We start from the raw sequence: 25,683 nt of genomic DNA, 5'->3' as shown, positions 1-25,683 counted from the left end.
AGAGGGGGAGAACATTGTATTGAGATCCAAAAAGAGAGAAGAAGCCATCTAGCTACTAACTATGGACCCATAGGTCTGAAGTAAACTACTCACACTTCATCAGAGGGGGTTGGATGATGATGTAGAAGCCCTCCGTGATCGATGCCCCCTCTGGCGGAGCTCCGGAACAGGCCCCAAGATGGAATCTCGTGGATACGGAAAGTTGCGGTGGTGGAATTAGGTTTTTGGTCCGTATCTTATCGTTTGGGGGTACATAGGTATATATAGGAGGAAGGAGTATGTTAGTGGAGCTTCGAGGGGCCCACGAGGCAGGGGGCGCGCCCTAGGGGGGGTGCCCTCCACCCTCGTGACCGCCTGTGGCTTTCTTGACGGAGGGTCCAAGTCTCCTCGGACTTATCTGATGAGAAAATCGCGTTCCCGAATGATTCATTCCGTTTGGACTCCGTTTGATATTCTATTTCTCCGAAACACTGAAATAGGCAAAAAAACAACAATTCTGAGCTAGGCCTCCGGTTAATAGGTTAGTCCCAAAAATAAAATAAAAGTGGAAAATAAAGCCCAATATAGTCCAAAACAGTAGGTAATATAGCATGGAACAATCAAAAATTATAGATATGTTGGAGACGTATCAAGCATCCCCAAGCTTAATTCCTACTCGTCCTCGAGTAGGTAAATGATAAAAACATAATTTTTGATGCCAAGTGCTACTTGGCATAATTTAAATGTAAATCTTGTTAATTGTGGTATGAATATTCAGGTTCAAAAGATTCAAGACAAAATTTCATGTTGACATAAAAATAATAATACTTCAAGCATACTAACAAAGCAAATATGTCTTCTCAAAATAACATGGCTAAAGAAAGCTATCCCTACAAAATCATATAGTCTAGCTATGCTCTATCTTCACCACACAAAGTATTTAAATCATGCACAACCCCGATGACAAGCCAAGCAATTGTTTCATACTTTTGACATTTTCAAAACTTTTTCGATCTTCACGCAATACATGAGCGTGAGCCATGGATATAACACTATATGTGGAATAGAATGGTGGTTGTGGAGAAGACAAAAAGAAGGGAAGATAGTCTCACATCAACTAGGCGTATCAACTTGCTATGGAGATGCCCATCAATAGATATCCATGTGAGTGAGTAGGGATTGCCATGCAACGGATGCACTAGAGCTATAAGTATATGAAAGCTCAACAAAAGAAACTAAGTGGGTGTGCATCCAACTCGCTTGCTCACGAAGACCTAGGGCATTTTGAGGAAGCCCATCATTGGAATATACAAGCCAAGTTCTATAATGAAAAAATCCCACTAGTATATGAAATTGACAGAATGAGAGACTCGCTATCATGAAGATCATGGTGCTACTTTGAAGCACAAGTGTGGTAAAAGGATAGTAACATTGTCCCTTCTCTCTTTTTCTCTCATTTTTTTGTTTGGGCCTTCTCTTTTTATGGCCTCTTTTTTTATTTTTCGTTCGGAGTCTCATCCCGACTTGTGGGGGAATAATAGTCTCCATCATCCTTTCCTCACTTGGGACAATGCTCTAAAAATGATGATCATCACACTTTTTATTTTTCTTACAACTCAACAATTACAACTCAATACTTAGAACAAAATATGACTCTATATGAATGCCTCTGGTGGTGTACCGGGGATATGCAATGAATCAAGAGTGACATGTATGAAAGAATTATGAACGGTGGCTTTGCCACAAATACGATGTCAACTACATGATCATGCTAGAAATATGACAATGCTGGAGCGTGTCATAATGAACGGAACGGTGGAAAGTTGCATGGCAATATATCTCGGAATGGCTATGGAAATGCCATGATAGGTAGGTATGGTGGATGTTTTGAGGAAGGTATTTGGTGGGTGTATGATACCGGCGAAAAGTGTGCGGTATTAGAGAGGCTAGCAATGGTGGAAGGAAGGAAAGTGCATATAATCCATGGACTCAAAATTAGTCATAAAGAACTCATATACTTATTGAAAAAATCTAGAAGTTATCAAAGCAAAGTATTACGCGCATGCTCCTAGGGGGATAGATTCGTAGGAAAAGACCATCGCTCGTCCCCGACCGCCACTCATAAGGAAGGCAATCAATAAATAAATCATGCTCCGTCTTCATCACATAACGGTTCACCATACGTGCATGCTACGGGAATCACAAACTTTAACACAAGCATTTCTCAAATTCACAACTACTCAACTAGCATGTCTCTAGTATTACCATCCTCATATCTCAAAACAATTATCAAGCATCAATTTTTTTCTTAGTATTCAACACACTCAAAAGAAAGTTTTACAAATCTTGAATACCAAGCATATTATTATTAAGCAAATCACCATGCTATTAAGACTCTCAAAATAATCTAAGTGAAGCATGAGAGATCAATAGTTTCTGTAAAACAAATCCACCACCATGCTCTAAAAGGTATAAGTGAAGCACTAGAGCAAAACTATAAAACTCAAAAGATATAAGTGAATCACTAGAGTAAAACTATAGAGCTCAAAAGATATAAGTGAAGCACATAAAGTATTCTATCAAATTCCAAATTTTGTATGGATCTCTCAAAAGGTGTGTACAGAAAGGATGATTGTGGTAGACTAACAAGAAAAGACTCAAATCATAAAAGACGCTCCAAGCAAAACACATATCATGTGGTGAATAAAAATATAGCTCCAAGTAAAGTTACCGACAGAAGTAGATGAAAGAGGGGATGCCTTCCCGGGCATCCCCAAGCTTTGCTTTTAGGTGTCCTAAGATTATCTTGGGGGTGCCATGGGCATCCCCAAGCTTAGGCTCTTGCCACTCCTTGTTCCATAATCCATCAAATCTTTACCCAAAACTTGAAAACTTCACAACACAAAACTTAAAGTAGAAAATCTCGTGAGCTCCATTAGCCAAAGAAAACAAAAGACCACTTCAAGGTACTGTAATGAACTAATTCTTTATTTATATCGGTGTTGAACCTACTGTATTCCAACTTCTCTATGGTTTATAACCTCTTTTACAAGCCATAGATTCATCAAAATAAGCAAACAACACACGAAAAATAGAATCTGTCAAAAACAAAACAGTCTGTAGTAATCTGTAGCTAGCGCAAGATCTGGAACCCCAAAAATTCTAAAATAAATTGCTGCACATGAGGAATTTATCTATTAATCATCTTCAAAAATCATTAACTAAATATCACTCTCCAAATAAAAATTACAGCAGTTCTTGTGAGCGCTAAAGTTTCTATTTTTTACAGCAAGTTCAACAAGACTTTCCCCAAGTCTTCCCAACGGTTCTACTTGGCACAAACACTAATTAAACATAACCAAAACAGAGGCTAAATAATTTATTTATTAATAAACAGGAGCAAAAAGCAAGGAATAAAAATAAAATTGGGTTTCCTCCCAACAAGCGCTATTGTTTAACGCCCCTAGCTAGGCATAACAAGCAAGAATAGATCTAGGTATTGCCATAATAGTAAGATAGATTATTAAAAATCATTTCATATTCTCTATGTTTGGCAGCAAGTTTTCTCTGAGGCAAGGAAAAGTAATCAAAAGGGCTAAATTTAACGGGACAAAAGTCCCCAAGATCAACCTTGGGAGGTATAGGTTCCTCCTTCGCTCCTTCATAATGCACAACCAATTCATCATTATAACATTCTTTTGACAGAACTTTGTGAGCCTATGTTCAAGAGAATATACTAGTTCATTATTTCGAATAGCCAAATCATCAGTAAGTTCAGAAATTCTATCAACTAAAACATTGGTAGGAACCCTTTTTCTAAGATTTTCATTCAAAGCAACATAGTCTAGAGATTGAAAACGCATTATTTCTTCTTGATCAAAGAGGATAGCCTCTATGGGAGGACGGCAAGCGTCCACCCTATAATGCGCAAAGATTTCTTTGGCCTTCTTTTATTATGAATCTAAACTCATGATCCAAAAAGATAGTAGCGGCACACTTTAACAGAAGAATGCTCAATATTAGAAAATTCCAGAAAATTCCTGGAAGGATGTATGTGCATGAATTGTCTTTCAAGTTCAACTACAAGCATGGCAATAGCGTCTGCAAGACTACTAGTTCTATGAAGGATAGAACTTCCCATAGAAGGTAAAGCACCGACACAAGTAAAGAAATCTTGAATAACTCCTTTTCCAATAATATTACCACTACCAACACGGCATTTTTTTGTATGAAAGATGGTAGGTTCTTTAGCAGGAGCATCCGAATTTTTCATAATATTATTATTGTCCATATCGACGATAATTTCCCCAATTTTAGACATAGAGGCAGAAGGTAAACGACTTGACATAACGACAAGCTAGCAAACTGACACACGAGCAAACAAAAGGCAAATGGGCAAAAGTGGCAAATAGAGAGGGAGGATAGAGAGAGAGAGGGCGAATAAAACGGCAAGGGTGAAGTGGGGGAGAGGAAAACGAGAGGCAAATGGCAAATAATGTAATGCGGGAAATAGGTATTCTGATGGGTACTTGGTATGTTGACTTTTGCACAGAATCCCCGGCAACGGCGCCAGAAATTCCTTTTGCTACCTCTTGAGCACTGCGTTGGATTTCCCCGAAGAGGAGAGGATGATGCAGCAAAGTAGCGTAAGTATTTCCTTCAGTTTTGATAACCAAGGTATCAATCCAGTAGGAGGCTACGCGCGAGTCCCTCGTACCTACACAAAAACAATAGCTTAACGCAACCAACGCGTTTAGGGGTTGTCAATCCCTTCACGTTCACTTACGAAAGTGAGATCTGATAGAGATGAAAAATAATATTTTTGGTATAGAGATGCAAAGTGAAAAGTAAAAGGCAAAGTAAAAAAGCAAAGCAATAATAAAGTGATGGAGATTGATATGATGGGAAAGAGACCCGGGGGCCATAGGTTTCACTAGTGGCTTCTCTCAAGAGCATAAGTATTCTACGGTGGATGAACAAATTACTATTGAGCAATTGACAGAATTGAGCATAGTTATGAGAATATCTAGGTATGATCATGTATATAGGCATCACATCCGAGACAAGTAGACCGACTCCTGCCTGCATCTACTACTATTACTCCACTCATTGACCACTATCCAGCATGCATCTAGAGTATTAAGTTAAAAACAGAGTAATGCCTTAAGCAAGATGACATGATGTAGAGGGATAGTTTCATGCAATATGGTACAAACCCCATCTTGTTATCCTCGATGGCAACAATACAATACGTGCCTTGCTGCCCCTTCTGTCACTGGGAAAGGACACTGCAAGATCGAACCCAAAGCTAAGCACTTCTCCCATGGCAAGAAAAACCAATCTAGTAGGCCAAACCAAACTGATAATTCGAAGAGACTTGCAAAGATAACCAATCATACATAATAGAATTTAGAGAAGATTCAAATATTATTCATAGATAGACTGGATCATAAACCCACAATTCATCGATCTCAACAAACACACCGCAAAAAGAAGATTACATCGAATAGATCTCCATGAGAGAGGGGGAGAACATTGTATTGAGATCCAAAAAGAGAGAAGAAGCCATCTAGCTAATGACTATGGACACGTAGGTCTGAAGTAAACTACTCACACTTCATCGGAGGGGCTTGGATTATGATGTAGAAGCCATCCGTGATCGATGCCCCCTCAGGTGGAGCTCCGGAACAGGCCCCAAGAAGGGATCTCGTGGATACAGAAAGTTGTGTCGGTGGAATTAGGTTTTTGGCTCTGTATCTGATCGTATGGGGGTACGTAGGTATATATAGGAGGAAGGAGTATGTCGGTGGAGCTTCGAGGGGCCCACGAGGCAGGGGGCGCGCCCTAGGGGGGCGGGTGCCCTCCACCCTCGTGACCGCCTCATGGCTTTCTTGACGGAGGGTCCAAGTCTCCGGGGTCTTATCTGATGAGAAAATTGCGTTCCCGAAGGTTTCATTCCGTTTGGACTCCGTTTGATATTCTATTTCTCCGAAACACTGAAATAGGCAAAAAAACAATTCTGGGTTGGGCCTCCGGTTAATAGGTTAGTCCCAAAATAACATAAAAGTGGAAAATAAAGCCCAATATAGTCCAAAACAGTAGGTAATATAGCATGGAGCAATCAAAAATTATAGATACGTTGGAGACATATCAAGGAACAACAGTTATACCTCCCTTTTTAGGGACACAATGAACATAACTTACCCATCTACTATCAGCTATAGGATAGATTATACCTACTTCTAGAAGTTTTAAGATTTCCATTCTTACCACTTCTTTCATCTTTCGATTTAACCGACGTTGGTGATCAACAACGGGTTTAGCATCAGGTTCCATATTAATCTTGTGCTGACATAGATTGGGACTAATATCCTTTAAACCATCAAGAGTATATCCAATAGCAGCTCGGTGCTTCCTTAGAACTTTCAATAATTTTTCTTCTTCATGTTCTGAAAGGTTAGCACTAATAATAACATGCTATATCTTCTTTTCATCAAGATAAGCATATTTCAAAGTGTCAGGCAATTGTTTTAATTCAAACACAGGATCACATTTAGGTGGATGCACTGGTACAGTGACGTGCTATACAAACGGTTTTTAACCCCTTTCCGCGCTGGCATTTGGAACCATCGCCAAGTGAGTGTGGGCGATAGGGGGGTCCTTCCCACACGACCAAGGAATCGCCAGGAATAGGCCCTCCTGGGACACAGGCTGGGGCCGTGTGCGATCGGGCGAGGCGTTGAAACCCAATCGTTTTCGTAGGTATGTACATCCCACACGGTAATCCGAGAAAAACATTTCCGTAGGTATGTACATCCCACACGATAATCCGAGAATAACATTTCCATAGGTATGTACATCCCACACGGTGAATCACAGAAAATCATTTTCGTAGGTATGTACATCCCACACGATGAATCCTAGAAAATCATATCCGTAGGTATGCACATCCCACACGGTGAATCCTAGAAAAACATTTCCGTAGGTATGTATATCACACACAGTTCTTTGTGTGGAAACGTTTGTGCAAGGTGGCCTAACGCAAATAGTTCGCTGCCGGAAGCCGTGTGTGATTGTTAGTTGATCGAACACACATACTTTCTAGAAACCGTGCGGGTTGTTTGAGTTCATCGCCCACGGTGCTGTCTGAGTAACCGTCTACAATAGAAAACCCCAATAAGCAAGGTAATTAGCCTATTATTGATAATCCATGTACTAATCAAATTGATATTTCTAATAAAACATGCCAAATATTTCATATCCGTATAAAAGCAACCAAGATTTCATAATCGAATTACATCAGATAGCTTCGGCACACAGTTACGCCATTACACAACAACACCAAGTTTCACATCTAGCATCAAAAAGCTTTGGGAAGTAGCATCATACACGGTAAATAGACAGATGAATCTCATCTGGGAAACTGCAGAAGCGGAAGGCAAATATTGAGCCTTCAGTGATGTTGAATGTCCTTGCAACTTTAGGCCAGTGGCTATGGGTAATTGCCAGCCCAACCTTCGTCCTCTTCAGCAAGACTTCAATATTGTACCATGGGTGTTGACTGAATACCTTCCTCACCACTTGACCATGCAGGTGGTTTGAGAGGTAATCATCGGTGAACTGCTTTGAAAAGTATTGAAAACAAAGCTATGCGTAAATTGCTATTGTAAATTTTGAAATGGCGCAAGGGGTAAAAACAAGGTAAAAGAGTTGGTACCATCCTATAGTTGACTGATGTCTTCTTAATTGTGCAAACAAAGATCTTGCTGTTATTCGTTGCAAGTTTCTTCATCCTAACAATCTTTCTGAGTTTCTTGACTTGAGTGATATTCATGGACATCTCATTTCCCCATATGCAAAATGGGTCGAACAGTGGGTCTAAGCCTCTGACAGCAGGACCTACATGTGCAAGACCAAATTGTAAGAAACCTAAATATTAGAATGATTCCTGCAACTACACAATAATGTGCTATTAGCCAAAGGACCCTGCTTGAACAAACCTCGATGGTAAACCGCAGTGTCTCCCATTGTTTCCCTGCAACACACATAAGGAAGATCTTGATTAGGTTAACTGAGATTTGTCATACTATCAGTAGAATATGTATTGAGTACAACCAAATTTGATTGGTGTCACATGCATAACAATACAAAATTGTACCCACAACAAATGAAAATCAAACTGCAGAACTGAACCAAATAGTTAAATGGACAGTAGACCAAATGAACCAAAATAGTTAACTGAGCACGACATTGCAGAATAGAAACATGTACTAGAAGATAAGAGAGTTAAAAAAACAAAGAATGTTTGAGAACAGTACTATGAAATGTAGCAATTGTTGGACCAAAGTGTTAACAAAACATTATATTTTAGAGGACCAAACTGTTAACTGAACATCAGATTGCATATTAACATTATAGAGGACAAATCACTAGAAGGCACTAGCAGTGGCCTCGATAAAATAGCATGAACAATATTTTAAAGTAGACAACCGCGTGACGGTGTCGATGCTACCTCTTGAGCACTTGCGTTGGTTTTCCCTTGAAGAGGAAAGGGTGATGCAGCAAACTAGCGTAAGTATTTCCCTCAGTTTTTGAGAACCAAGGTATCAGTCCAGTAGGAGGCCACGCACGAGTCCCTCACACCTACAAAAACAAATAAATCCTCGCAACCAACGCGATAAGGGGTTGTCAATCCCTACAAGGTCACTTATGAGAGTGAGATCTGATAGATATGATTATATAATATTTTTGGTATTTTTATGATAAAGATGCAAAGTAAAATAAAAGGCAAAGGAAATAACTAAGTATTGGAAAATTAATATGATAGAAGATAGACCCGGGGGCCATAGGTTTCACTAGTGGCTTCTCTCAAGAGCATAAGTATTCACGGTGGGCAAACAAATTACTGTTGAGCAATTGACATAATTGAGCATAGTTATGAGAATATCTAGGTATGATCATGTATATAGGCATCACGTCCGAGACAAGTAGACCGACTCCTGCCTGCACCTACTACTATTACTCCACACATCGACCTCTATCCAGCATGCATCTAGAGTATTAAGTTCAAGAGAACAGAGTAACGCTTTAAGCAAGATGACATGATGTAGAGGGATAAACTCATGCAATATGATATAAACCCCATCTTGTTATCCTCGATGGCAACAATACAATAAGTGCCTTGCTGCCCCTACTGTCACTGGGAAAGGACACCGCAAGATTGAACCCAAAGCTAAGCACTTCTCCCATTGCAAGAAAGATCAATCTAGTAGGCCAAACCAAACTGATAATTCAAAGAGACTTGCAAAGATAACCAATCATACATAAAAGAATTCAGAGAAGATTCAAATATTGTTCATAGATAAACTTGATCATAAACCCACAATTCATCGGTCTCAACAAACACACCGCAAAAGAAGATTCAATCGAATAGATCTCCACAAGAGAGGGGGAGAACTTTGTATTGAGATCCAAAAAGAGAGAAGAAGCCATCTAGCTAATAACTATGGACCCGTAGGTCTGAAGTAAACTACTCACACTTCATCGGAAGTGCTATGGTGTTGATGTAGAAGCACCCCGTGATCGATGCCCCCTCCGGCGGAGCTCCGGAAAAGGCCCCAAGATGGAATCTCATGGATACAGAAAGTTACGGCAGTGGTATTAGGGTTTTGGCTATGTAGGTATATATAGGAGGAAGGAGTACGTCGGTGGAGCAACAGAGGGACCACGAGGGTGGAGGGCGCACCCCTACCTCGTGGCCTCCTGGTTGATGTCTTGACGTAGGGTCCAAGTCCTCTGGATCATGTTCATTCCGAAAATCACGTTCCCGAAGGTTTCATTCCGTTTGGACTCCGTTTGATATTCTTTTTCTGTGAAACCCTAAAATAGGCAAAAAAACAACAATTCTGGGCTGGGCCTCCGGTTAATAGGTTAGTCCCAAAAATAATATAAAAGTGTATAATAAAGCCCAATAATGTCCAAAACAGATTATAATATAGCATGGAACAATCAAAAATTATACATACGTTGCAGACGTATCAAGCATACCCAAGCTTAATTCCTGCTCGTCCTCGAGTAGGTAAATGATAAAAACAAATTTTTTGATGTGGAATGCTACTTGGCATAATTTCAATGTAATTCTTCTCAATTGTGGTATGAATATTCAGATCCGAAAGATTCAAGACAAAAGTTCAATATTGACATAGAAATAGTAATACTTCAAGCATACTAACTAAGCAATTATGTCTCTTCAAAATAACATGGCGAAAGAAAGTTATCCCTACAAAATCATATAGTCTGGCTATGCTCTATCTTCACCACACAAAGTATTTAAATCATGCACAACCCCGATGACAAGCCAAGCAATTGTTTCATACTTTTGGTTTTCTCAAACTTTTTCAATCTTCACGCAATACATGAGCGTGAGCCATGGACATAGCACTTTAGGTGGAATAGAATGGTGGTTGTGGAGTAGACAAAAATAGGGAAGATAGTCTCACATCAACTTGGCGTATCAACGGGCTATGGAGATGCCCATTAATAGATATCAATGTGACTGAGTAGGGATTGCCATGCAACGGATGCACTAGAGCTATAAGTATATGAAAGCTCAACAAAAGGAACTAAGTGGGTGTGCATCCAACTCGCTTGCTCACGAAGACCTAGGGCATTTTGAGGAAGCCCATCATTGGAATATACAAGCCAAGTTCTATAATGAAAAATTCCCACTAGCATATGAAAGTGATAACATAGGAGACTCTCTATTATGAAGATCATGGTGCTACTTTGAAGCACAAGTGTGGTAAAAGGATAGTAGCATTGTCCCTTCGCTCTTTTTCTCTTATATAATTTTTTTATTTGGGCCTTTTTATGGCCTCTTTTTTTTGTCCGGAGTCTCATCCCGACTTGTGGGGGAATCATAGCCTCCATCATCCTTTCCTCACCTGGGATAATGCTCTAAAAATGATTATCATCACACTTTTATTTACTTACAACTCAATAATTACAACTCAATACTTAGAACAAAATATGACTCTATGTGAATGCCTCCGGCGGTGTACCGGGATATGCAATGATACATGAGTGAAATGTATGGAAGAATTATTAACGGTGGCTTTGCCACAAATACAATGTCAACTTCATGATCATGCAAAGCAATATGACAATGATGGAGCGTGTCATAGTAAACGCAACGGTGGAAAGTTGCATGGCAATATATCTCAGAATAGCTATGGAAATGCCATGATAGGTAGGTATGGTGGCTGTTTTGAGGAAGGTATTTGGTGGGTGTATGATACCGGTGAAAAGTGTGCGGTATTAGAGAGGCTAGCAATGGTGGAAGGAAGAAAAGTGCGTATGATCCATGGACTCAACCTTAGTCATAAAGAACTCATATACTTATTGCAAAAATCTACAAGTTATCAAAGCAAAGTATTACGCGCATGCTCCTAGGGGGATAGATTGGCAGGAAAAGACCATCGCTCGTCCCCGACCGCCACTCATAAGGAAGACAATAAATAAATAAATCATGCTCCGACTTCATCACATAACGGTTCACCATACGTGCATGCTACGGGAATCACAAACTTTAACACAAGTATTTCTCAAATTGACAACTACTCAACTAGCATGACTCTAATATGACCATCTCCATATCTAAAACAATTATCAAGTATCAAACTTCTCATAGTATTCAACACACTCATAAGAAATTTTTTATTAATCTTCAATTCCTAACATAATTAAAGAAAATTACCATGCTGTTTTGTAGGACTCTCAAAATAATCTAAGTGAAGCATGAGAGAACAATGGTTTCTATAAAACAAATCCGCCATCGTGCTCTACAAGATATAAGTGAAGTACTAGAGCAAAAACTATATAACTCAAAAGATATAAGTGAAGCACATAGAGTATTCTAACAATTTCCGAATCATGTGTGTCTCTCTCAAAATGTGTATACAGCAAGGATGATTGTGGTAAACTAAGCAAAGAGTTAAATCATACAAGACGCTCAAAGCAAAACACATATCATGTGGTAAATAAAAATATAGCTCCAAGTAAAGTTACCGATGGAAGTAGACGAAAGAGGGGATGCCTTCCGGGGCATCCTCAAACTTTGGATTTTAGGTGTCCTTAGATTATATTGGGGTGCCATGGGCATCCCAAGCTGAGTATCTTGCCACTCCTTGTTCCATAATCCATCAAATCTTTTACCCAAAACTTGAAAACTTCACAGCACAAAACTTAAAGTAGAAAATCTTGTGAGCTCCGTTAGCGAAAGAAAACAATACACTACTTCAAGGTACTGTAATGAAGTCATTCTTTATTTATATTGGTGTTAAACGTACTGTATTCCAACTTCTTTATGGTTTATAAACTATTTTACTAGCCATAGATTCATCAAAATAAGCAAACAACACACGAAAAACCGAATCTGTCAAAAACATAATAGTGTAGTAATATGTAGCTAACGCAAGATCCGGAACCCCAAAAATTATAAAATAAATTGCTGGACGTGAGGAATTTATATATTAATCATCTTCAAAAATAATTAACTAAATATAACTTTCCAAATAAAAGTGGCAGCAATTCTCGTGAGTGCTAAAGTTTCTGTTTTTTACAGCAAGATTAAAAAGACTTTCCCCAAGTCTTCCCAACGGTTCTACTTGGCACAAACACTAATTAAACATAGAAAAATACAACCAAAACAGAGGATAGATAAATTATTTATTACTAAACAGAAGCAAAAAGCAAGGAATAAAAATAAAATTGGGTTGCCTCCCAACAAGCGCTATCGTTTAACGCCCCTAGCTAGGCATAAAAGCAAGGATATATCTAGGTATTGCCATCTTTGGATGGCAATCCATAAGTGGCTCTCATAATAGATTCATAAGGTAATTTAATTTTCTTTCTAGGGAAGTGTTCCATGCCTTTCCTTAACGGAAATTGGAATCTAATATTCCCTTCCTTCATATCAATAATTGCACCGATCGTTCTAAGGAAAGGTCTACCAAGAATAATAGGACATGAAGGATTGCAATCTATGTCAAGAACCATAAAATCCATGGGCACATAATTCCTATTTTCAACAATAAGAACATCATTAGTTCTTCCCATAGGTTTCTTAATAGTGGAATCCGCATGGTGCAAGTTTAAAGAGCAATCATCAAAATCACGGAAACCTAGCAAATCACACAAAGTCTTTGGAATCGTGGAAACACTAGCACCCAAATCACACAAAGCATAGCATTCATGATATTTAATTTTAATTTTAATAGTAGGTTCCCACTCATCATAAAGTTTTCTAGGGATAGAAACTTCCAACTCAAGTTTTTCTTCATAAGATTGCATCAAAGCATCAACGATATGTTTAGTAAAAGCTTTATTTTGACTATAAGCATGAGGAGAATTTAGCACAGATTGCAACAAGGAAATACAATCTATCAAAGAGCAATTATCATAATTAAATTCCTTGAAATCCAAAATAGTGGGTTCATTAATATTTAAAGTTTTGACTTCTTCAATCCCACTTTTAACAATTTTAGCATCAAGATCTAAAGACTCCGAATTTTTGGAACGCCGTCTAGGTAAAGGTGGATCATATTCAGTCTCATCATTATCAAGATTCATATTGCAAAACAAAGATTTAATAGGGGACACATCAATAACTTTTAGATCTTCATCTTTATTTTCATGGAAACTAGAAGAACACGCTTTTATAAAGCAATCTTTCTTAGCACGCATCCTAGAGGTTCTTTCTTTGCACTCATCAATGGAAATTCTCATGGCTTTGAGAAACTCATTGATAACATGCTTAGGTGGAATAGATCTAAGTTTCAAAAAATCAGCATCAAGAGAAATTCTATCAACGTTCCTAGCCAACTCATCAATCTTAAACAATTTTTCTTCAATCAAAGCATTGAAATTCTTTTGTGAAGTAATAAATTCTTTAATATTAGTTTAAAAATCAGAGGGAATATTATTAAAATTTCCATAAGAATTGTTCTAGGAATTACCATAATTATTAGAGGAATTACTAGGATACGGCCTAAGATTAAAGTTTCCTCTATATGTGTTGTTACCAAAATTATTCCTACCAACAAAATTCACATCCATAGATTCATTATTGTTCTCAATCAAAGTAGAGAAAGGCATATCATTAGGATCAGAAGAAACACTTTTATTAGCAAATAATTTCATAATTTCATCCATCTTTCCACTCAAAACATTAATTTCTTCTATCGCATGCACTTTTTTATTAGTAGATCTTTCAGTGTGCCATTGAGAATAAGTAACCATAATATTATCTAGGAGTTTAGTAGCTTCTCCTAAAGTGATTTTCATAAAAGTTCATCCCGCGGCCGAATCTAAAAGATTTCTAGAAGCAAAATTTAATCCGCCATAAAAATTGTATAATCATCCACAAATTCAAACCCTGTGTAGGGAAATTACGTATCATTAATTTCATCATCTCCCAAGCTTGTGCAACATGTTCATGATAAAGTTGCTTAAAATTCATAGTATCATTTCTAAGAGAGATAATCTTAGCAGGAGGAAAATACTTAGAGATAAAAACATCTTTGCACTTATTCCACGAATCAATACTATTTTTAGGCAAAGACGAAAACCAAGCTTTAGCACGATCTCTGAGAGAAAAAGGGAATAGCTTAAATTTAACAATATCATTATCCACATCTTTCTTCTTTTGCATATCCCATAAATCAACGAAGCTATTAAGATGGGTAGCGGCATCTTCACTAGGAAGGCTGGCGAATTGATCTTTCATGACAAGATTCAATTAAGTAGTATTGATTTCAAAAGATTCAGTACCGGTAAGAGGAGCAATCGGAGTGCTAAGGAAATCATTGTTGTTGGTATTGGTAAAGTCACATAATTTAGTATTATCTTGAGCCATCGTGACAAGCAAGCAGTCCAACACACGAGCAAATGAGAGACGGGCAAAAAGAGGCAAATAGAGAAAGGGAGGGAGGATGGAGAGAGAGGGCGAATAAAACGGCAAGGGTGAAGTGGGGGAGATGAAAATGAGAGGCAAATGGCAAATAATGTAATGCGGGGATAAGGGTTTGTGATGGGTACTTGGTATGTCTTGACTTTCGCGTAGACCTCCCCGGCAACGGCGCCAGAAATCCTTCTTGCTACCTCTTGAGCACTTGCATTGGTTTTCCCTTGAAGAGGAAAGGGCGATGCAGCAAAGTAGCGTAAGTATTTCCCTCAGTTTTTGAGAGCCAAGGTATCAATCCAGTAGGAGGCCACGCACGAGTCCCTCACACCTACACAAACAAATAAATCGTCGCAACCAACGCGATAAGGGGTTGTCAATCCCTACACGGTCACTTACGAGAGTGAGATCTGATAGATACGGTAAGGTAATATTTTTGGTATTTTTATGATAAAGATGCAAAGTAAAATAAAAGGCAAAGGAAATAACTAAGTATTGGAAGATTAATATGATAGAAGATAGACCCGAGGGCCATAGGTTTCACTAGTGGCTTCTCTCAAGAGCATAAGTATTCACGGTGGGTAAACAAATTACTGTTGAGCAATTGACAGAATTGAGCATAGTTATGAGAATATCTAGGTATGATCATGTATATAGGCATCACGTCTGAGACAAGTAGACCGACTCCTACCTGCATCTACTACTATTACTCCACACATCGACTTCTATCCAGCATGCATCTAGAGTATTATGTTCAAGAGAACAGACTAACGCTTTAAGCAAGATGACATGATGTAGAGGGATAAACTCATGCAATATGATATAAACCCCATCTTGTTATCCATGATGGCAACAAAACAATACGCGCCTTGCTGCCCCTACTGTCACTGGAAAAGGACACCGCAAGATTGAACCCAAAGCTAAGCACTTCTCCCATTGCAAGAAAGATCAATCTAGTAGGACAAACCAAACTGATAATTCGAAGAGACATGCAAAGATAACCAATCATACATAAAAGAATTCAGAGAAGATTCAAATATTGTTCATAGATAAACTTGATCGTAAACCCATAGTTCATCGGTCTCAACAAACACACCGCAAAACAAGATTACATCAGATATATCTCCACAAGAGAGGGGGGGACTTTGTAGTGAGATCCAAAAAGAGAGAAGAACCCATCTAGCTAATAACTATGGACCTGTAGGTCTGAAGTAAACTACTCACACTTCATCGGAAGGGCTATGGTGTTGACGTAGAAGCCCTCCGTGATCGATGCCCCTCCAGTGGAGCTCCGAAAAAGGCCCCAAGATGGGATATCATGGATACAGAAAGTTACGGCGGTGGAATTAGGGTTTTGGATCCGTATCTGGTAGTTTGGGGGTACATAGGTATATATAGGAGGAAGGAGTACATCGATGGAGCAACAGGGGGCCCACGACGGTGGAGGGCGCGCCCAGGGGGGTAGGCGCGCCCCCTACCTCGTGGCCTCCTGGTTGATGTCTTGACGTAGGGTCCAAGTCCTCTGGATCATGTTCGTTCCGGAAATCACGTTCCCGAAGGTTTCATTCCGTTTGGACTTCGTTTGATATTATTTTTCTGCGAAACCCTAAAATAGGCCAAAAAACAGCAATTCTGGGCTGGGCCTCCGGTTAATAGGTTAGTCCCAAAAATAATATAAAAGTGTATAATAAAGCCCAATAATGTCCAAAACAGAATATAATATAGCATGGAATAATAAAAAATTATAGATATGTTGGAGACGTATTAGTCGACGGTGGCCTCGAAGACGAGGTGCTCTTCCAAGATCTGGCGGTCGACATGCATGGCAGCCATAGCGACCTCGTGCATGCATGCGACCGCATGCTCCTGAGCTCCACGTTATACTGCGTGCAAAATGGCTGTCGGCGGCGCTAAATTGGAGGAGGGGGCAGTGATTTCGGTGGAAGGTGCCACGCCGTCGGTCGGGGCATGTGGTATGGGAAAGGAGGAGGATGGTGTGGGTGGGGTGTGGATAACCAGACCATATCGACGAGGCCACGCAGCAAGAAGAAGGGTCGGCGGTGAGAAGGTCGCGCAACACGAAGAAGGCTCGCTGGCGAGGAGGCGGCGCTGCAAGAAGAAGGGTCGCCGGCGAGGAGGCGGCGCTGTAAGAAGAAGGGTAGCCGGCGAGGAGGCAACACTGCAAGAAGAAGGGCCGCTGGCGAGGAGGCTGAGCTACCAGTAAGCAGTAGTGAAGGTTTGAACTTGGAAAGCAAGGAGGAATGGTGGAAATGTGTCTTTTGGTAGGAGGGAGGGGGCGGGGAGATAGATATTTCTGCGGTGGCAAAAAAAATTCGCTCGGTGCCACGAGAAGCTGGCGCGCTAGTGTGGTTCAAGCGGGGGCGGTGGACTGTAGACGACGAAGCTTCCTGCGTAAGCCAGATAAGACGGTGCGCCAAGATATTTTATATCGCATCCCACACGATTCTTTCTAGTAAACTGTTTGTGGTATACCTGTTTTTTCATTTTGTTTTGAAAGAAAAAATGGTGTTACAAAGGGAAAGTATGGTGTTTGAATTGCTAGAACATTTACGTACAGTGAACATGAAACCAGTACATGAGTGTCGTGTTTAAATTTGGAATTATTCCGGGTTTGTTTGGCATTTTTATGCATTACTTGAGTTTCTTGGCATTTAGTGTGCATAATACAAATTTGAACTACAAGCATATGCTCCAATGCACCAAAGTTGGTTGAAAAATCACATGCGTGTCTTTGGGTGAATTTATAGGTCCCATGCAAGAAATGGGAATGAAATTCAAATATATGGGTGTTATGGCTCGGCCGGAAAGATTGAGAAACTAGGTTTTTTAATTACTGTAATTCCAAAACACGCATGAAACTCATGAAACTTGGCATGGTGTCATGACATGGCACCAACGTACTTCGGTAATTTTTTTGGCCGAATTGGGACAAGCTTTGGTATAAGCTTCTTGCAAACTGGAGCTTCCCTCAAGAAGGCTCGTGGTTCTAAGAGGGAACGTGTCACCTCCATGTGCGAAACAAGATACGTACACTGCCTTCTCCCGCCTTAATTTTTACAAATGCAGATTAGATCAAAGAGAAGTATCATGCTAAATTTTGGAATTACTTCGGGTTCATTTGGCCCTTTTTATACATTAATTGAGTTTCTACGCATTTAATGTGCATAATTCAAATTTGAACTACAAGCACATGCTCCAGTGCAACAAATTTGGTTGAAAAATCACATGTGTGTCCTTGGGTGTATTTATAGGTCCCATGAAAGAAATGAGAATGAAATTTAAACATCTGGGCTTCGTTGCTCGGCCGGAAAGATTGAGAAACTTGGTTTTTTAATTCCTGTAAATCCAAAACATGCCTGAAAATTATGAAACTTGCATGGTGTCATGACATGGCACCAACATGCCGCGGTAATTTTTTGTCCAAATTGGGACAAGCTTTGGTGTAAGCTTCTTGCAAACCGGAGCTTTCCTCAAGAAGGTTCGTGGTTACGAGAGGGAACGTGTTACCTCCGTGTGCGAAACGAGATACGTACACTGCCTTCTCCCGCCTTAATTTTTTACACAAGCATATTACACCAAATAGAAGTATCGTGCTAAATTTTGGAATTATTCCGGGTTTGTTTGGCCTTTTTTATACATTAATTGAGTTTTTGTGCATTTAATGTGCATAATTCAAATTTGAACTACAAGCACAGACTCTAGTGCACCAAAGTTGTTTGAAAAATCACATGTGTGTCCTTGGGTGAACTTCTAGGTCCCATGCAAGAAATGGGAACGAAATTCAAACACCTGGGCATCGTGGCTCGGCCGGAAAGATTCAGAAACTTGGTTTTTTAATTCCAGTAAATCCAAAACATGCCTGAAAATCATGAAACTTGGCATGGTGTCATGACATGACACCAACATGCTGTGGTATTTTTTCTGTCCGATTTGCGAAGGCGCACACATTAACAATCAACAAAGTCATTTTGAAACAAGTGTTGTCATGTTACAAATCGGAAACACAAGTATTATTGAAACCGTGGGCGTTCTACTTACCATTTACGTGCCGCCATGCGTCCCTTTTTTTATTGGCTAAGAGGTTCCGTGTGGGGTAGCTATTTGAGTACGGGAGGCGGGCGATTAGACCCCTGCGCATGCTCATCGGGAGGAGAGCCCTTTGACCGCTGCCCGCCGCGCACCTCCCTCCCAACGTCTCCATTAATGGCGCTCGAGCCCCTGTTCTACGGCGTGGCTATGTGTCTCACTGGACTGAGATTTAAGAGAGAGACATGAAAATCTGAAAAGAAATTTTGCATGGATCTTGATGTAAGATCTGACGGACCTATATAGCATCGACGGCAACTTGTAGCAAGCATGATGAATACAAGGACGATGACAGTGGATAATAATTGTCTTACATATTTAGGAACATAACTAAAAAAAGCCACATGCGGCAACGCCCGAAATACAGAAGGGCAAAAGAAGAAGGAAGACAATGATCCGCCTCGCTGATCTCTATGTTGCTGCAGGCCCCGAGAACTAGTCTCCAAGACGAGCGGCGATGAGCTCTTTCTTGTCCTCAAGATGCTGCTCGAGAGCATCCACAGATTCCTCCACCAGCCTTCTGCGCTCAATGCGCAGCATGGCATCCTCGTCCATAAGTTTCTCGACGATGACGTCGGTCCTCTTCAACAAGGCAGTAGTCTCCTCCTGCTGCTCCGCACTTTCGACGATCTTCGCCCTCAGCAGGTCGCGCTCGGCCCAGAGATTCACATTGCTCTCAGTTAGTTGCTGGATGACGCCAGTAGCCTCTTCAAAAGAGGCTATCATGTCATCCTGCAACCTCGCCCAGCCAGAGATCGGATCTATCTGGCTATGGATGATCGCATGCATGCGCCTGTAAGAGTCCTCGCCTGCCCGCGAGACATTTTCCCAGGCTGCCGAGGCGCAGGAGGACATCTTTGCTGAATTCGCGGCGCAGCGGGATGATACATCTCCAACGTATCCATAATTTTTGATTGTTCCATGCTATTATATTATCCCTCTAGGATGTTTTATATGCTATTTTATATGATTTTTGGGACTAACCTATTAACCTAGAGCCCAGTGTCAGTTTCTGTTTTTTCCTTGTTTTTGAGTATCACAGAAAAGGAAAACCAAACGGAGTCCAATTGACCTGAAATTTCACAGAGATTATTTTTGGACCAGAAGAAGCCCATGGAGTATCGGAGATGGACCAGAGGAGTCCCGATGCCACCATGGGGGTAGGGCGCGCCCCCTATCTCGTGGCCGCCTCGGGGACCCCCCTGACTTGTTCCCGACTCCAACACCTCTTATATATACCCAAACTTCCAGAAAGAAACCTAGATCGGTAGTTCCGCCGCCGCAAGCCTCTGTAGCCACCGAAAACCAATCTAGACCCGTTCCGGCACCCTGCCGGAGGGGGGAATCCCTCTCCGGTGGCCATCTTCATCATCCCGGCGCTCTCCATGACGAGGAGGGAGTAGTTCACCCTCGGGGCTGAGGGTATGTACCAGTAGCTATGTGTTTGATCTCTCTCTCTCTCTCTCTCTCTCTCTCTCTCTCTCTGTTTCGTGTTCTTGATTTGGCACAATCTTGATGTATCGCGAGCTTTGCTATTATAGTTGGATCTTATGATGTTTCTCCCCCTCTATTATCTTGTAATGCATTGATTTTCCCTTTGAAGTTATCTTATTGGATTGAGTCTTTAAGGATTTGAGAACACTTGATGTATGTCTTGCATGTGCTTATCTGTGGTGACAATGGGATATCACGTGATCCACTTGATGTATGTTTTGGTGATCAAGTTGCGAGTTCCGTGACCTCGTGAACTTATACATAGGGGTTGGCACACGTTTTCGTCTTGACTCTCCGGTAGAAACTTTGGGGCACTCTTTGAAGTTCTTTGTGTTGGTTGAATAGATGAATCTGAGATTGTGTGATGCATATCGTATAATCATACCCACGGATACTTTAGGTGACATTGTAGTATCTAGGTGACATTAGGGTTTTGGTTGATTTGTGTCTTAAGGTGTTATTCTAGTACGAACTCTAGGATAGATCGAACGGAAAAAATATGTTCATGTTATTTTACTATGGACTCTTGAATAGATCGATCAGAAAGGATAACTTTGAGGTGGTTTCGTACCCTACAATAATCTCTTCATTTGTTCTCCGCTATTAGTGACTTTAGAGTGACTCTTTGTTGCATGTTGAGGGATAATTATATGATCCAATTATGTTAATATTGTTGAGAGAACTTGCACTAGTGAAAGTATGAACCCTAGGCCTTGTTTCAACGCATTGCAATACCACTTTAGCTCACTTTTATCATTAGTTACCTTGTTTTTTTATATTTTCATATTACAAAAACCTATATCTACCATCCATATTGCACTTTTATCACTATCTCCTCCCCGAACTCGTGCACCTATACAATTTATCATTGTATTGGGTGTGTTGGGGACACAAGAGACTCTTTGCTATTTGGTTGCACGGTTGTTTGAGAGAGACCATCTTCATCCTATGCCTCCCACAAATTGATAAACCTTAGGTCATCCACTTGAGGGAAATTTGCTACTGTCCTACAAACCTCTGCACTTGGAGGCCCAACAACGTCTACAAGAAGAAGGTTGTGTAGTAGACATCAAGCTCTTTTTTGGCACCGTTGTCTCGGAGGCTAGTGCTTGAAGGTATATCTTTAGATCTTGCAATCGAATCTTTTTGTTTCTTGTTTTATTACTAGTTTAGTCTATAAAAGGAAATTAAAAAAAATGGAATTGAGGGTACCTCATATGCTTCATCTTTTTAATATCTTTCATGAAAACAAGGATTCCGATAATTGTGCCAAAATGCTAGAAGAAGAATGCATTAAAATGTTTGGCACTAAATCTTTGAATGATGAGCATGATTGCAATGTTGTTAGTATGAACTCTTTGAATATCCATAGTACTAATGATGATTGCACTAGCCATGATGAAAATGTCTCTTATAAGCATGCCAATTTTTTTTGGAGTGCATAGGGTTTGCAAGTACACACTAAATAGGGAAGATAGATTTTGCAAGAGGCATAAGTATTTATAAACTAAATGGTTGCAAGAAAGGCTAGATGTTTGTGCTGAAAATTTAAATTTTCTTAGCCATCCTTGTGAACTTTGCAATGAATGTGGTCATTTAAATATCCAATGCAAATTGTTTCATGATTGACTCATGTCCAAAAATTGTGATGACTTGATTTTCCTTGCACATTATAATGATCTTAGTTTGCTTCTAGGTTATGAAGAAATGAAACGTATAACTAAGTATATTCCAGAAGTTTCCCTTGAGACAGTTCTTGATTTTGATCTAGAGGAAATTTATATGTATTGTGTGGTGAATTGCATTGAAAATACTTATATTGCCAATTACGTAAAGATAAGAAAACAATTAGAAGATGAAGAGAATACTAATGAAAGGGAATATATTTCCCAATATCCTCCTATTTTTTCTTATGATGAATCATGTAACGAGGAGGAGCCTTCTATCCAACCAATCTCATTAATAAGGAGCTCCAAAAAGAGGGCTAAACCCACACATGATGCGAAAAAGAAAAAGAAAAAGAAAAGACGTAGAAGCAAAGGTAAAAAGGTATCCCTCCCAAATGATGTTGCTCCTATTACTCATTATGATGATGATAATTTCTATACTATTGGTTCTATCCATACTATTAATGATGAGAGTGATTATGCTTATGATATGAAAAGGCCCAATCTTGGGGATGCTATGTTTGATGAGAATGACATGTTTGAGAATTTATTTGCTGAAATTAATGTTTGTCCCAAGCTTGTGGATGCTATGTTTCATGAATATGATATATTTAACCTCCCAAGTTTTGATATGCAAATTTATTATGATGATAGCATGCCTCCTATTTATGATGGTTATATTGATGAAAGTGGGTTTGGAAGAGTGTCAACTTTAGGAAGTAATGATCCCACTATTTTGGAGGATGTTGAATCTTATTGTGATAATTATAAAAGTGGATTTGGAGAGGTCATGACTTTATTTAGTAATGATTCCACTATCTGGGAAGAGGTTTCAATTGATTATGATGAGAACAAAGTTGCTACTTATGATGATTATTGTGATGACACTTATGCTATAAAAAGTAGTGATGATTATATTTATAAAACTTTCCATGATTATGACTACCCTTTTTCTGAACATTACTCTTTTAATGTGGAAACAATTTATAGTATTCGAGTTTCTTATGATACTCCCACTATTCTGATTGAGGAGAATCTTGCTTATGTGGAGAGTAGTAAATTTTCGATGCTTGTAGATCATGAAAGTAATGCTTTATGTGATGGTTATATTGTTGAATTCATTCATGATGCTAGTAAAAATTATTATGAGTGAGGAATATGTGCTTGTAGGAATTGCAATAATATCAAGTTTCCTCTCTATGTGCTTAAAATCTTGAAGTTATGCTTGTTTTGCTTTCTATGATAGTTGATTATTGTTCCCATAAATTGTTTGCTCACAAAATCCCTATGCATAAGAAGTGGGTTAGGCTTAAATGTACTAGTTATATTCTTCATGATGTTCTCTTTATTTTTCAATTCTTATCTTTTATGTGAGCATCATTGAAATCATGATGCCTAGCTAGGGGCGTTAAACGATAGCGCTTGTTGGGAGGCAGCCCAATTTTATTTTTGTTCCTTGATTTTTGTTCCTGTTTAGTAATAAATAAATCATCTATCCTCTGTTATGATTGTGTTTTTATGTTTTAATCAGTGTTTGTGCCAAGTAAAGCCTTTAGGATCTTCTTGGGTGATTGTTATTTGATCTTGCTGTAAAAAACAGGAAGTATGCGCTCACGAGAATAATTTTAATTTTTTACTAGAGAGCGATAAAATACTAATTACACTTGCAGTATATTAATAAACAAATTGCCTAGGATTTCCTAATTTCTCAGGATTTTTGGAGTTACAGAATTATTCAGAACCTACAGATTACCACACACTGTTCTGTTTTTGATAGATTTTGTTTTCTATGTGTTGTTTGCTTATTTTAATAAATCTATGAGTAGTATCGGAGGGTATGAACCATAGAGAAGTTGGAATACAGTAGGTTTAACACCAATATAAATAAAGAATGAGTTCATTACAGTACCTTGAAGTGGTGGTTTGTTATCTTATACTAACGGAGCTCATGAGATTTTTTGTTGAGTTTTGTGTTGTGAAGTTTTCAAGTTTTTGGGTAAAGATTTGACGGATTATGGAACAAGGAGTGGCAAGAGCCTAAGCTTGGGGATTACCATGGCAACCCAAGGTAAAATTCAAGGACAACCAAAAGCCTAAGCTTGGGGATGCCCCGGAAGGCATCCCCTCTTTTGTCTTCGTTCATTGGTAACTTTACTTGGAGCTATATTTTTATTCACCGCATGATATGTGTTTTTCTTGGAGCGTCATTTTATTTTATTTTGTTTTGCTAGCTGTTTGAATAATATACGAAGATCTGAAATTATTAAATGTTAGAGAGTCTTCACATAGTTGCATAATTATTCTACTAGTCATTGATCTTCACTTATATCTTTCGGAGTAGTTTGTCACTTCCTCTAGTGCTTCACTTATATCCTTTTAGAGCACGGTGGTGGATTTATTTTGAAGAAATAGATGAACTCTCGTGATTCACTTATATTATTTTGAGAGTCTTTAGAACAACATGGTAGTTTGCTTTGGTTATGAAATTAGTCCTAATATGATAGGCATCCAAGAGGGATATATTAAAAACTTTCATATACAGTGCATTGAATACTATGTGAAGTTTTATTCCTTATGATTGTTTTGAGATATGAAGATGGCTATATTAGAGTCATGCTAGTTGAGTAGTTGTGAAATTGAGAGATACTTGTGTTAAAGTTTGTGATTCACGTAGCATGCACGTATGGTGAACCGTTATGTGATGAAGTCGGAGCATGATTTATTTTTTGATTGTGTTCCTTATGAGTGGCGGTCGGGGACGAGCGATGGTCTTTTCCTACCAATCTATCCCCTAGGAGCATGCACGTAGTACTTCCTTTCAATAACTAATAGATTTTTGCAATAATTATGTGAGTTCTTTATGACTAATGTTGAGTCCATGGATTATACGCACTCTCACCCTTCTACCATTCTAGCCTCTCTAGTACTGCGTAACTTTCGCCGGTACCATAAACCCACCATTTACCTTCCTCAAAACAACCACCATATCTACCTATTATGGTATTTCCATAGCCATTCCAAGATATATTTTCATGCAACTTTCCACGCACCATCATTGTTATATTGCTTTGCATGATCATGTAGTTGACAGCATATTTGTGGCAAAGCCACCGTTCATAATTCTTTCATACATGTCACTCTTGATTCATTGCACATCCCGGTACACCGCCGGAGGCATTCATATAGAGTCATATCTTGTTCTAAAGTATCGAGTTGTAATTCTTGAGTTGTAAGTAAATAAAAGTGTGATGGTCATCATTATTAGAGCATTGTCCCATGTGAGGAAAGGATGATGGAGACTATGATTCCCCCACAAGTCAGGATGAGACTCTGGATGAAAAAAAAGAGGCCATAAAAAAAGAGAAGTCCCAAAAAACAAAAAAGAGAGAAAAAGAGAGAAGGGGCAATGCTACTATCCTTTTACCACACTTGTGCTTCAAAGTAGCACCATGATCTTCATGATAGAGAGTCTCCTAT

The sequence above is a fragment of the Triticum dicoccoides genome, chromosome 5A (genome assembly GCF_002162155.2).
Source record: "Triticum dicoccoides isolate Atlit2015 ecotype Zavitan chromosome 5A, WEW_v2.0, whole genome shotgun sequence".
Classification (NCBI taxonomy): domain Eukaryota; kingdom Viridiplantae; phylum Streptophyta; class Magnoliopsida; order Poales; family Poaceae; genus Triticum; species Triticum dicoccoides.
This window is presented reverse-complemented; position numbering follows the sequence as displayed.